An 11,066-nucleotide genomic window follows, 5' to 3' on the forward strand; every position below is an offset into this window, starting at 1 on the left:
ATGAAAGTGTTTCAGAGCAGCCAATGAAAGGCATAGGCTGGGTTTTTTGAAATATTCTGTACATGCAGCTTTCTAAAGCAGTGATGATGCAGTGATGAAAGATGAATTCTCCCAGCACAAAGAAAAACATCTTTCCTTCAGAAGGGAAGGAGAGATACCAGCTGGAAATTTCATCTGCACCCTTTCCTCTTTGAGTGCACCAGATCCTGGGCAGCCATTCTCAATGTAAAAAGCAAGCATTTCTACTGTATGCAAGGCATTTTAACAGGTCAGCCAATGGTCAGTAATTGCAGTTTTGGATCTGAATATCTTGGCCTAGCGCCTCTTAATGTTAACTTGTCCAGACATAAATCATACTAGGGAAACACCTGGCTGCTTCTCTGGGCTCTATCTGACAGCAGTCCTTATAAATTGGATGCCCATTTTATCAGGAGAGATGTCCAAACGGCTTGTATTTGTATTGGACTCAAACTTACATAAGTAACAGTGCAATCCGTGGACAGAACAGGGGATGGATCAGGCCCAGAAGGGGGGACGGCATCACCAGAGCAGCTCTCCGCCATATGCTAATCCCTGTCATGGACCTGCAAGCTTTACATGAGGTTGCTCAAACATGTGCTTACTATTTAGCGGGTGAAGATCCCCAAGAGCAGGCTGGGGCATTACTGTGTGTAAGGCGAAAGATATCCTCGTACCCTGAGGAGACCTCCAGTCTGCTCCTGACAAGTGCTGGATGAGATCGTGTGGCCCCACTGAGCCAGCACTAGTCAGAATTGGGCTGCCTGTTGTATCACAAACCATTGCATGTTGAGTAATCATTTGGCAACATGTTGAACTGTTCACATGATCCTTCCAAGTCAGACCAAACCACTCAACAGGTCAAAATGTGTCAAAGATGCTCTTCTTACCATTTTCGCTATCTCTGATTTGGTGCCTTGAAAGGAACCGCTGAAGAGGAAATAGCCAAGAATGACTTCAGCACTTCAGAGAGCATTAAGGATTAAAACCAGATGACTGGAAAACTCCTGGGCTCATCAACAGTTGTCCCTTGTTGCATCATCAGGCACAAAAAGCAGGCTCTCTTCTGCTTCATTCTGTTTATATTACAGTTAAACAGATGCAAAAGAATCTTAGCTCAAATTAGCACATCTCAGAGGTGTAATAAACTACAGGAGCAAACATTTCTACCTGCCAACTGTCCCTTTCACAGAACAATTTTTGCTGAAGGTGCCAAAACATTCCAAGTGTCTGTCTCAGATGAGTAAAAGCAGAAAACACCAAATCTGTCTGTCTTGATTGTGCTGAAAACTATAGATGGATCTGACTGGGATTCTATGCAGATTACATCATGTTATTAATGGAGGGTACATAATATCTTATTACTCAAAAATATATATAAATGTAGAGACTTCTTTTCTCCTGGTACTAGTTACAAAACCGCAATAGCCAGCGTTACCGACACATTATACACCTTGGCTTCAACAATTATTAGGATGGGAAAATCAGTTCAATAAGACCTACAGATTCTACATGGAAGAAAAGGAGCTTCCCATCAGCATGCATATTTCAGTGATTATGATGCATGAGTCACCAGGTTTCCAGGTGTAGATGTAGGGTGTACGCTGCAAAACACGAGAGGCGATGTCTGGAAACACTGGCTGGATTATCCTACCCGTCTTTGTACATTATTGTAATTCTCATGGTCAATGTCCATGGTTATAGGACACAGGAGCATGTGGTTCAGCACCACTGATTTATTTGGTAGCCCTCTTGCCCATTTTCTTCAGGGTTAGCATTTTTCTACAGAATTTCTCCCCATGATCTACAACTCCTAGAGGTCTACATCACCGGGAGGAACTTTCCCCAGGTCTGCCTCTGCAGACAAATGCTGTCCTTGGGGAGAGTGGGAGAGGGGAAGAGCTACAAAGGATGTCAGCATGGAGGCAGGGCTTGCCAGAGGACTCACATTAGCTCGGTAAAATGGACACTGTGTTCAGGTATAATGACATATGAACAGGACTTCTGAGGGACTGCAAAAACCACAAAGAGGCTAAAAGAATAGCAAACTTATTGGAGCATAATCCTTTGTGTATGACAGACAATGCGCAAAGTGAAATAATATAGATAGATAGATAGATAGATAGATAGATAGATAGATAGATAGATAGATAGATAGATAGATAGATAGATAGATTCTTAGTCTTATGGTAAACTTAGAAATTTGCAAAAATAGGCATGGTGATAATTGACAAGAACAGTCATAATTAATGCTTATCTTGTACTCTTCTAAGCTAATCACAGAACCACTTTCATTTTCTACCAACTTACACTCTGGTTTCAATTTTTCCCCTCTATGCCTATGTATGCATATGTGTGTGTGCATATCTATCTATCTATCTATCTATGCAGACACATTTGTACAACTGTCGACTGTGAATCTCATGTCATGGATTTCATTTCAAAAGCTCTTATGCTATGGTTGGCAACCTTCAGTCTCGAAAGACTATGGTATAAACCTACAGCACCCAGTATTCCCAGGAGGTCTCCCATCCAAGTACTAACCAGGCCTGACCCTGCTTAGCTTCCGAGATCAGACGAGATCGGGCATGTGCAGGGTAACAGTTCTTATGCTATACAAATTTGTTTTTCTTTTTGTTGCCATCGGACACATTGTGTTTGCTGCCTCAAACTAACACAGCTACTTATCTGGACATTGAGACTGAAAAACTGACCATGGAAGGGGAGGTCTCAATTAGCTGTAATGAAGCAGACTTGAGTAAGGCACATAGCTTGGTGGTAGAGCACCATATAGAAAGCTCTGTGGTTGAACCCCTGCATCTTCCACCTTAGATCTCAAGAAGCAGTGCTGGGGGAGGGGAACTCTGCTTGAGATTCTGGAGAGCTGTTACTGATCAGAGTTGGAAAAGTAGGATCACTGGTCAGTATAAGACAGGCTCATCTATTTTCATATAAATAAGCTACTCCACTGAACTCAGGATATTATAAGAAACATCTATAAAGAAAATGTTGAGACATTCAATATTGGTCAAAAGAAAATGACGAGAGTGATTCAGGATTGGTCTAAATAGCTAGCTCCAATATTAAACAACCCATTCAAGTTAGTCACAATAGGATAGTTTATTAAAACCTAGTTTTAATAAAGTGGTCTGTGAGGAATATTCTTCATGTGACAGATTCTTTATCAAGGAACTTTTACACTTTTCCTAAGCTGGCTGTCTTTGACTTCTCTTCCTAGAAACAGCATCTTTTCCTAATTACCTACTTAACCATAATCTACAAAATCACTCTTGCTAAATTAAACCATATGTTTTTTTTAAAATACAAAAACACAACCTACAATGTGTGTGTGTGTGTGTGTGTGTGTGTGTGTGTAGAGTTGGGTTCCTGTGGCTGGCTAAAGTGTACATTGTGAAGGGAAGGAAGAGGAGATGGCTGGCTGTCATTTTTTTGATCTCTGAGCTGAATCTGGATCAACCATAGAAAAGCAAAACTGGTGATGTAATGGAGAAAGAGCTCCATGTTCAATGCTTCAGTATTCAAGAAATTATCCAAGAAATTTATTTAATTAAGTAACAGTCTCATGGCTCCCAGACAGATGATTAAACACAATGAGAAGTTAAAAAGATTCAAGATTCATGCTCTAAACATATCAGGAATAAAGGTTATTTGAAACTCAAATTCTTTCCTAACATTGGAGTGACAGCCAAAGACAGGAAGGATGGGGCTCCACAATGTAAATGGCACTGTTGAGTGGAAGCCCTCTTGTCAAAGGTATTGTTATACCGTTTCTCATCCAGAATGAGGCTGGGAACAAAAACGAATTATGTTAGGGCCCTATTGCTGAACATGCCGAAAGCATCTGGTTGGTCTGCCACTATTAAAGATATACAGCTGCCTTATACTGAATCAGGTCATCTAGGTCAGTATTGTGACTGGCAGGAGTGCTCCACAATTTCAGGTGGGGGGGGGTCACTCCTCTGCAGTTAGGGGTACAATTAAGATGGGAACTGGGTCAAAGAGCTAGAGCCTCTCTATATCCCCACATGGAGTCATGCCACTTGGGGGGCCCTCCAGAGTGCATTTAGGAAAAACATGAAACAAAGGGCCGCTTTATGCATTTTTGCTGACTTGTGATTTGCAAACCACTGGGGAGTCCAAGTCCCAATAATATGGTTCAAGCAATATACAGTATATATAATCATTGCTGTCCAAGATGTAATGAATGCCATTTTCTTCTCACACACTGACTATTCATCACAGTAGAGGAATTTGGAAGTATATTCTTCAGAAATGACAGATTATTGCAGTTTGCCTCACACAACGCTTGAAAACTGTTCTTTTGCTGTATTACAAACATGCTACAGCCAACAACAGATCACTACACTAAACATTGGGCATCTATAAACACTGGCATCAGTGAAAGCAAAACAGAAATATCTTATCCGTTTCAGACTTTGACAGATCATCTACAGATATGGTTTCTTTCCAGTGATGACGTAGAGTGTTCCGTAGCTCATGCTGGAGACAAATACCATCCAGTGGTAGCTAAGATTATACCGTTTGCTGTCCGTCTGTCCCCCTTCCTTAAAAATTCATTTACTGAAAATGAAGTATATGTTTTAAATGTTTTCCCCCCACACCCCTGGGCATAAGATCCTTTCACTGGAGATGCCAGGTAATCAAGTAGGGAGACTGCACCTGCAAACTAACTGCTCTGCAGTTCCACCCAAACAACGTCTGCTACTATTACACTCAGTTTAACCCATTTTTGCCTGGCCCACAGGTGTACGCATTTTGTCCCAGTTGCATATATGGCTTTAATAGGATGATCAGGGCTGGTCCATCTATGAGACCAAGTGAAGCTGTTGCATCAGGTAGTGGATTGGTGGGGGGGGGGGTGCTCTTCTCTGTCCACCTTCTTGCCTCTGCTGCACCTTCTCCTCTTTCCACTGCTTGGATGGGAAAAGGGAGTGGGAAACAGAATGGAAGAGGAAATGTAGAGGGGGGAGACTGCTGAACTAGAACATTAGAGTGGGAGAAGCAGAGGTTGGCACATCTTCAGGTAAGGAAGGAAAGCATTTTACATACTGCTTCAGGTGACAGGAGGTCTTGGGTTGCTTGACCTTGAGTATAGTCAGATTTACAGTGTGCTTGGAGCAGTATGTAACTAAGGGTGCAATCCTAACCCCTATGTCAGTACTTTCCAGCCAATGGAACGTGTGCTGCATCCTGCAGTTGGGTGTCACTCACGGAGGTCTCCTCAAAGTAAGGGAATGTTTGTTCCCTTACCTCAGAGCTGCATTGCCCTTATGTCAGCGCTGGAAAGCACTGACATAAGGGGTTAGGATTGCACCCTAAGGCTGCAATCCTAATCACACTTTCCTGAGAGTAAGCCCCATTGAACAAAATAGGACTTACGTCTGAGTAGACCTGGTTAGGATTGTGCCCTAAATAATGCTTTGTCTACACCATGAAGACTTACCCATGCCATGGAGAAGGGGAATGATCATGGGGTTACAGATAGCAGAGCAGTAGTGAATAGTGGCTGGAAGAACAAGGAATAGAGACAGCCTGTTCTTCAAGGGTGTTGGAGGATGAGGTCAATACTACCTTTGAAGTGCTAGTTGAAGGGAATGCAAGTTTAAGCCAATTAGCTCCTATGGTATATGAGGGTAGCTACCCCCCCCCCCCCGCAAATTACCACTTTTACTACCACCACTCAGAGATGGCCGCTGTGTGCAGAGTGGGCAACTCTGCAAGTCCATTTACTGTGATGGTCCCTGCTGCAAAAGTTATTTATTCAAACCATTACTGAACTTTTGTACTTCACAATTGTGTGATAGCACCTTATACTTATACTCTGAGCTTTAAAATCAGTTCTTGTTATGTACTTAGGAGAGGAACCAAATATTCATGAAGGAGGGAGGGTCACCCTGACTGCAGGGGTGGCAGCAGGTAGAGATATGGCTTTGGGGGTTGGATGAACCAGGTAAGGAGAAGCAAGTGGGTGGGAGACATAAAGCTTGCCTCTTGTCCCCAATCTTGTCCCCAGTCAAGGGCACCAGAGTAGCCAGGCCAGCTTGCCCCAAAGTGACCAGCTATATCACATAAAAAGTCATCTAGCTCCTATGGGTATTTAGATGCAGTAGCTCAGAGACCAAAAATCTCAGCGAAATCTCCTGGATCTTGAAAAAACAGCAACAGCAGAGGGGTATTACAAAACCTGGGTGAGCTCCAAGGAGCAGGCATGCAAACTTTCCTAATATGATGGCCAGAAATTACAAAGAAAAAACAGCACCTGTTATCAGGAGGAAAACATAAATGCAAGAGGAATGCAGCACTCTGTGGAACATATGAGGCTGCCTTCTACTGAGTCAGGCTCCTGGGCCATTGAGCTCCGTATTGTTTACACTGACTGGTAGGAGTTCTCCAGGGCATCCGATAGGAGACTTTCCAAGCTCTACCTGGTGATACTAGAGACCAGATTGGATCATGGGGATGGGGCTGTAGCATAATGGAAGAGCACGTACTTTTCATGCTGAAGGTTCAGACCAGGGCCTCCGAGAGGAACTTTATCAGGGGGTACAAAGTTTCTTTTGTGCCCCTTCCCAAAGAGGGAGGGGGGAAACGGGCTGGGGGATGGCAGTGGGGGTGGGCAGCAGCTGTGTCCCTGAGCTCCTCTACACTCCTTCGTGGCAAGCAGATGCACAAGCCAAAGAGCTCCTAGCGCAGGCCAGCTTCCTCCCAGATGAGACACTGTTAAGAAATACACATTCCTGGGCCTGGTGCGTATGGCTTCTGGCAGTAGTTGCTGTCATGTGCTATGTGCATCCCATGCGGGCAGTAAGTCTGGGTGAGACTGGAAAATGTCAGATCCCAGGAACTTTCTGGGCCCCCTCCTTTGTCTCCTGGGCCCCCTTTCTGACCTTGGACCCAGGTACAAATTACCCCCTTTACCCCCCTCTTGTTCAGACCTTCAGCATGAGAAGAATGTACTCTACCATTGTGCTACAGCTGCACCCCCATGATCCAGTCTGGTTAGTCTTTCTTACATGCTTCATAACTGCCAGATCAGAGTTTCTCAAACTGTGAGTTGAGAACCACTTGGTGGGTCACAACCAGATGTCTGGTGCGTCCTGGATTGGTCCCTCCCATCTGCCTTTGTGTCTGGTTGGCTACAAATTGGAGCCCTCTAGATGCAATTAGAGACCACAACTGGCCTCCACAGGCCTCCAGAAACAGTCAGAAAGTCACCTCTGATCAGGGACATGTAGTGTGGGGCAGCAGGTGAGGCAGAAATGCCCCATTGTTGTCCATGGAAAAGCATCGCAGCTGCCCCACCTGCTTACTCCTGAGGAGGCTCTCTGTACACCCACTTTCTTGGGTGTACATTGAGCCTCCTCAGGGGTAAACGGGTGTGGTGGCTGCAATGCTTTTCCACTGATTATGATGGGGCAGTTCTGCCTCAGCTGCTACCCCAGCACAGCACATCCCTGCTTTTGGTTCACTTCCAAGTTCATGAAAGTAACTTGTGGTTGTTTCTATAGGCCCATGGAGGCCTTCTGAAGCCTGTGGAGGCCCAGTGCCAGAGAATTAGGTGGGTCACAACAGCCTCCTGCAGAATAGGTGGGTCACAGTGGGTGGGAGTTTGAGAACCCCTGTACTAGATAGTCCTTACTGTTGAGTGACAGCATACAGGCCTGACCTATACAGTAGGTGTGTGGGTATATGTATTCATCTCTACTGGGAGAGGGAACAATCGCCAATTTACTATCTAGTGCAGAGGTTCTCAAACGCTGAGGGAGCTTTACTCCCTCAGTAAGTTCTTGCGGGGGAGCGGCTAGGGCAGCGACACGATCCTCAGGATTGTGTTGCTAAGGGGGGCGAGGGGGGATGCTTTGTACTCACGTTATGTAGGCAGGGCTGCAGCAGGCTGCAGGAGGTGCGGGGAGCCCTGCGTAGCCCTGCACAGTGCTCCCCAAGGCTTGGAACATTTGCTAAAAGCGGGTGCAAAGCACCTCCTGCAAAACGGAAGTGCTTTGCACCTGCTTTTAGCGAACATTCCAAGCCTCGGAGAGTGCTGAACAGGGCTCCCCGCACCTGCTGCAGCCCTGCCTTGTTGAAGTGCAAAGCACCCCCCCTCACCCCCCCTTAGCGATGCGATCCTGGGGATTGCATCGCTGCCTCCCTCCTCTTCCCCCACCCCTTAAAGGGATGGGAGAAGTGTTACACAAACTGGTGGGTCGTGACCCACCGGTTTGAGAACCACTGATCTAGTGTCAATAGTTGTGGATTGCTCTCTCCTACTTTGATTAGATTTCTGTTTAGCTTCTGTGTTCTGTCTTGTTGCTTCTACCTTTGTAGAAATGACTGTTCTTTCTTTGTTGTAGTAAAGTTATTAGCACACCTTGGCTTTGCTGTATGTAGGACTGATGGATACTCTCAGCATTGCTAACCATTACACCCAGCCAGCCATCTTACTTGGTTTCAATACAGCTGACCCCAGAGATGACCACCACAACCCTCCCTGCCCCCTTTCAGAACACTTGAAAATGGTCTTCAGAAATTCCCCAAAGAGGCCTATCGATTGTTGGTTATCCTCTGCAGTTCACACAGTAAGAGCAAGAGTTTCCTCGTTGCAAAAAGTTCAGCCATTTGTTCCTCATGTTTTGCTAACAGAAGGAAAAAAAAAAAGACTTTCCAAATAATGAGCCTTTATCATAACTGAAGGCTTCTTCTGTTTGGCTTCATGATACCTTGGGGAGAAAAATGCTTCCTGTCTTGTACTGAAACAGCTGCCATTCCTTGGCTGCTATTTGGCTTGAAAATACATGGAAAAGTGTCTGTGTGCACGCATGTGTATATACATGCACGCACATGAACGGTCAATATTTCCAGATTATTTGTATGTGGAGAACTCTGACAACGAGAAAGGTAATTTCATATCGCCACACAGCACACTGTTTTGTTCCTAAAGGGGCAATCCTAACCTCACTTTCCTGGGAGTAAGTCCCATTGAACACAATAGGACTTACTTCTGAGTAGACCTGCTTAGGATTGTGCCCTTAATAACTTGTTTTGTTCCTCAATAACTGCACAGAGGAACTGTATGGCTCAGATCTCCAGTACGTTACATGCTTAACTTAAACATTCTTAACTTCTTTTGATGTGCTATGAACTGCAAGGGGAGGGTGATCTGGATGATCTTTCCCTTGCCACAACTCCAATCAAGGTTGGAACCTTGCAGTAACTATTTGCCCCAGGAGGGAGGCTCCTGTTTGATGCAAATGTAGTTTGATCCATGCTGGGCTGGGCTCTGTAAATCCCAATCTTAGCCACAGTTGCGCATCATTGGGCACAATCCAGCATGAACACCTTCTGAGACCTTGCACCCCCTCCATTCACAGGGCTAGCCCAGGACATTGTGGTAAATTATGGACCACAGGAATCTGTTTCCCTGCTATTATTTTCACGTATCATTTTGTGCCCTGCATTCAATGAGTTGGAGGACAAAACTCACATATTCAAGAGATCTGATGAGAAACACTTATCTGTTGCTTTTCAGAAGGTCTACCCTCTCTTCTCTCTGCCTTTTTTCAACATGCCTATAAAAGTTCTTTCCATGCATTTGCTAAGGACATCAAGTAGTAAAGTCCTGGTGTCTCAGCCCTCAAAACAGCAGCAGCTTCCTATCCTAAAATTCCCAGTCTGTTTAAAGAAAGAGCCAAATGACTCAGGAGTGGGCAGGGCAACACAACCCAGTGGTCCTGACCCTTACCTTTCCCACTGCTGCCTACTTGTGCCCACTGGGTGCCACTCCAGGCGAAAAGGCTGGGTGGACCATGCAGAGAAGGCAAACGTCAGGGGGTGGGGCAACCTGTCCAGCCTATTCTGAACACTTTCTCCAAGGGGAGTGATCAGAATAGGATCATCATGGCCCCTGCTACTCCTGCCTCCACCATCACTCTGTGATGGAGGAAGGGGTGGGCTGCTGCCCCCCCTTCTCTCAGCAATAAGAGGACTGGAGAACATGGTGAAGGGGCCGGGTGCGTGATGAAGGTGGCAGCTGTAGGGTGCAGGGCACCTCTCGTTGGTCTGCCATCTCTTCCAGCCCACTGCTTGTAACAGCTGCTTTGGTCCACCTCATGGCTGAACCAACTCTGAAGTCAGTGTAGGATTGGGATTGTCACCTTTTTCTTTTTCCTGCAATTGCTTCTGTACCAGTTGCATGGCAAGCAGAAAATGTCAATAAAAAGAATGGTTAAAAAAAATTACAAGATAATCAGACCCTGCATGGACAAAACATCACGGGCTGAATTTCTGCCTACCACACCACTGGACAAGGCACAAGTGCCCCGCTGGGCCAAAATGTGGTCTTCCTAGCTCAAAGTACTAGAGCAGAGGTTCCCAAACCACCAGGACCCACTTTTTAAAATGACACTCTATTGGGACCTACCTAGCTTTGTTCAAGCCTGTTTTTATCATTTTTCACTATGGTGAAGGAGGCATCTTTGGGAGCATTTCTTGAGTTCCACATTCGTCAGATTGGGATCATTCTGGACTAGTGGCCTTGTGGACTGGTGGCTTCAAAAGAAGCCAAAGCATGTTCCCCTACTCTCATGAGTAAATGTGTAAATGTGTACATGTGCTCTGTTTTGCTTTCCATAGGGCTCAGTGCATTTTCCTCGTCAGCCTGGGGGGGGGGGGGAGAACTTTCTTCTCAAGAGTTTCTTGGGACCTGAGTGCCTTGAATCGGGATCATTCTGGTGGCTTGCATTCCCCTTGGCCTGCCCTTCCAAGGCAGGCTCTCCTACTCGTGAGTAAACATGCCTGTGCTGCTCCTTTCCGTTTCCATAGGGCTCAATTCATTTTCCTTGTTCAGCTACCACCTTGTCAGTTGCATGACCCACCAAAAATCAGGTCGCGACCCGCCAGTGAATCCTGACCTCCAGTTTTGGGAACCACTGTAGTAAAGGCCTGATGCATTGTGCATATTACTGCTCCTTGGGTACGTTTAAGTGGATGCTTGCCAAGAAATGTGTTCC

The 11,066-nt window shown here is 45.5% G+C and overlaps 1 pseudogene; it reads right to left on the reverse strand.

Moving 5' to 3' along the window:
• Positions 1 to 2,513: 2,513 nt before the first annotated feature.
• On the reverse strand, positions 2,514 to 2,632 carry LOC136642456 (5S ribosomal RNA; annotated as a pseudogene).
• Between the last annotated feature and the right edge of the window lie 8,434 nt (positions 2,633 to 11,066).

This window comes from Tiliqua scincoides, chromosome 2, assembly GCF_035046505.1.
Source record: "Tiliqua scincoides isolate rTilSci1 chromosome 2, rTilSci1.hap2, whole genome shotgun sequence".
In the NCBI taxonomy this organism is placed as follows: Eukaryota; Metazoa; Chordata; class Lepidosauria; order Squamata; family Scincidae; genus Tiliqua; species Tiliqua scincoides.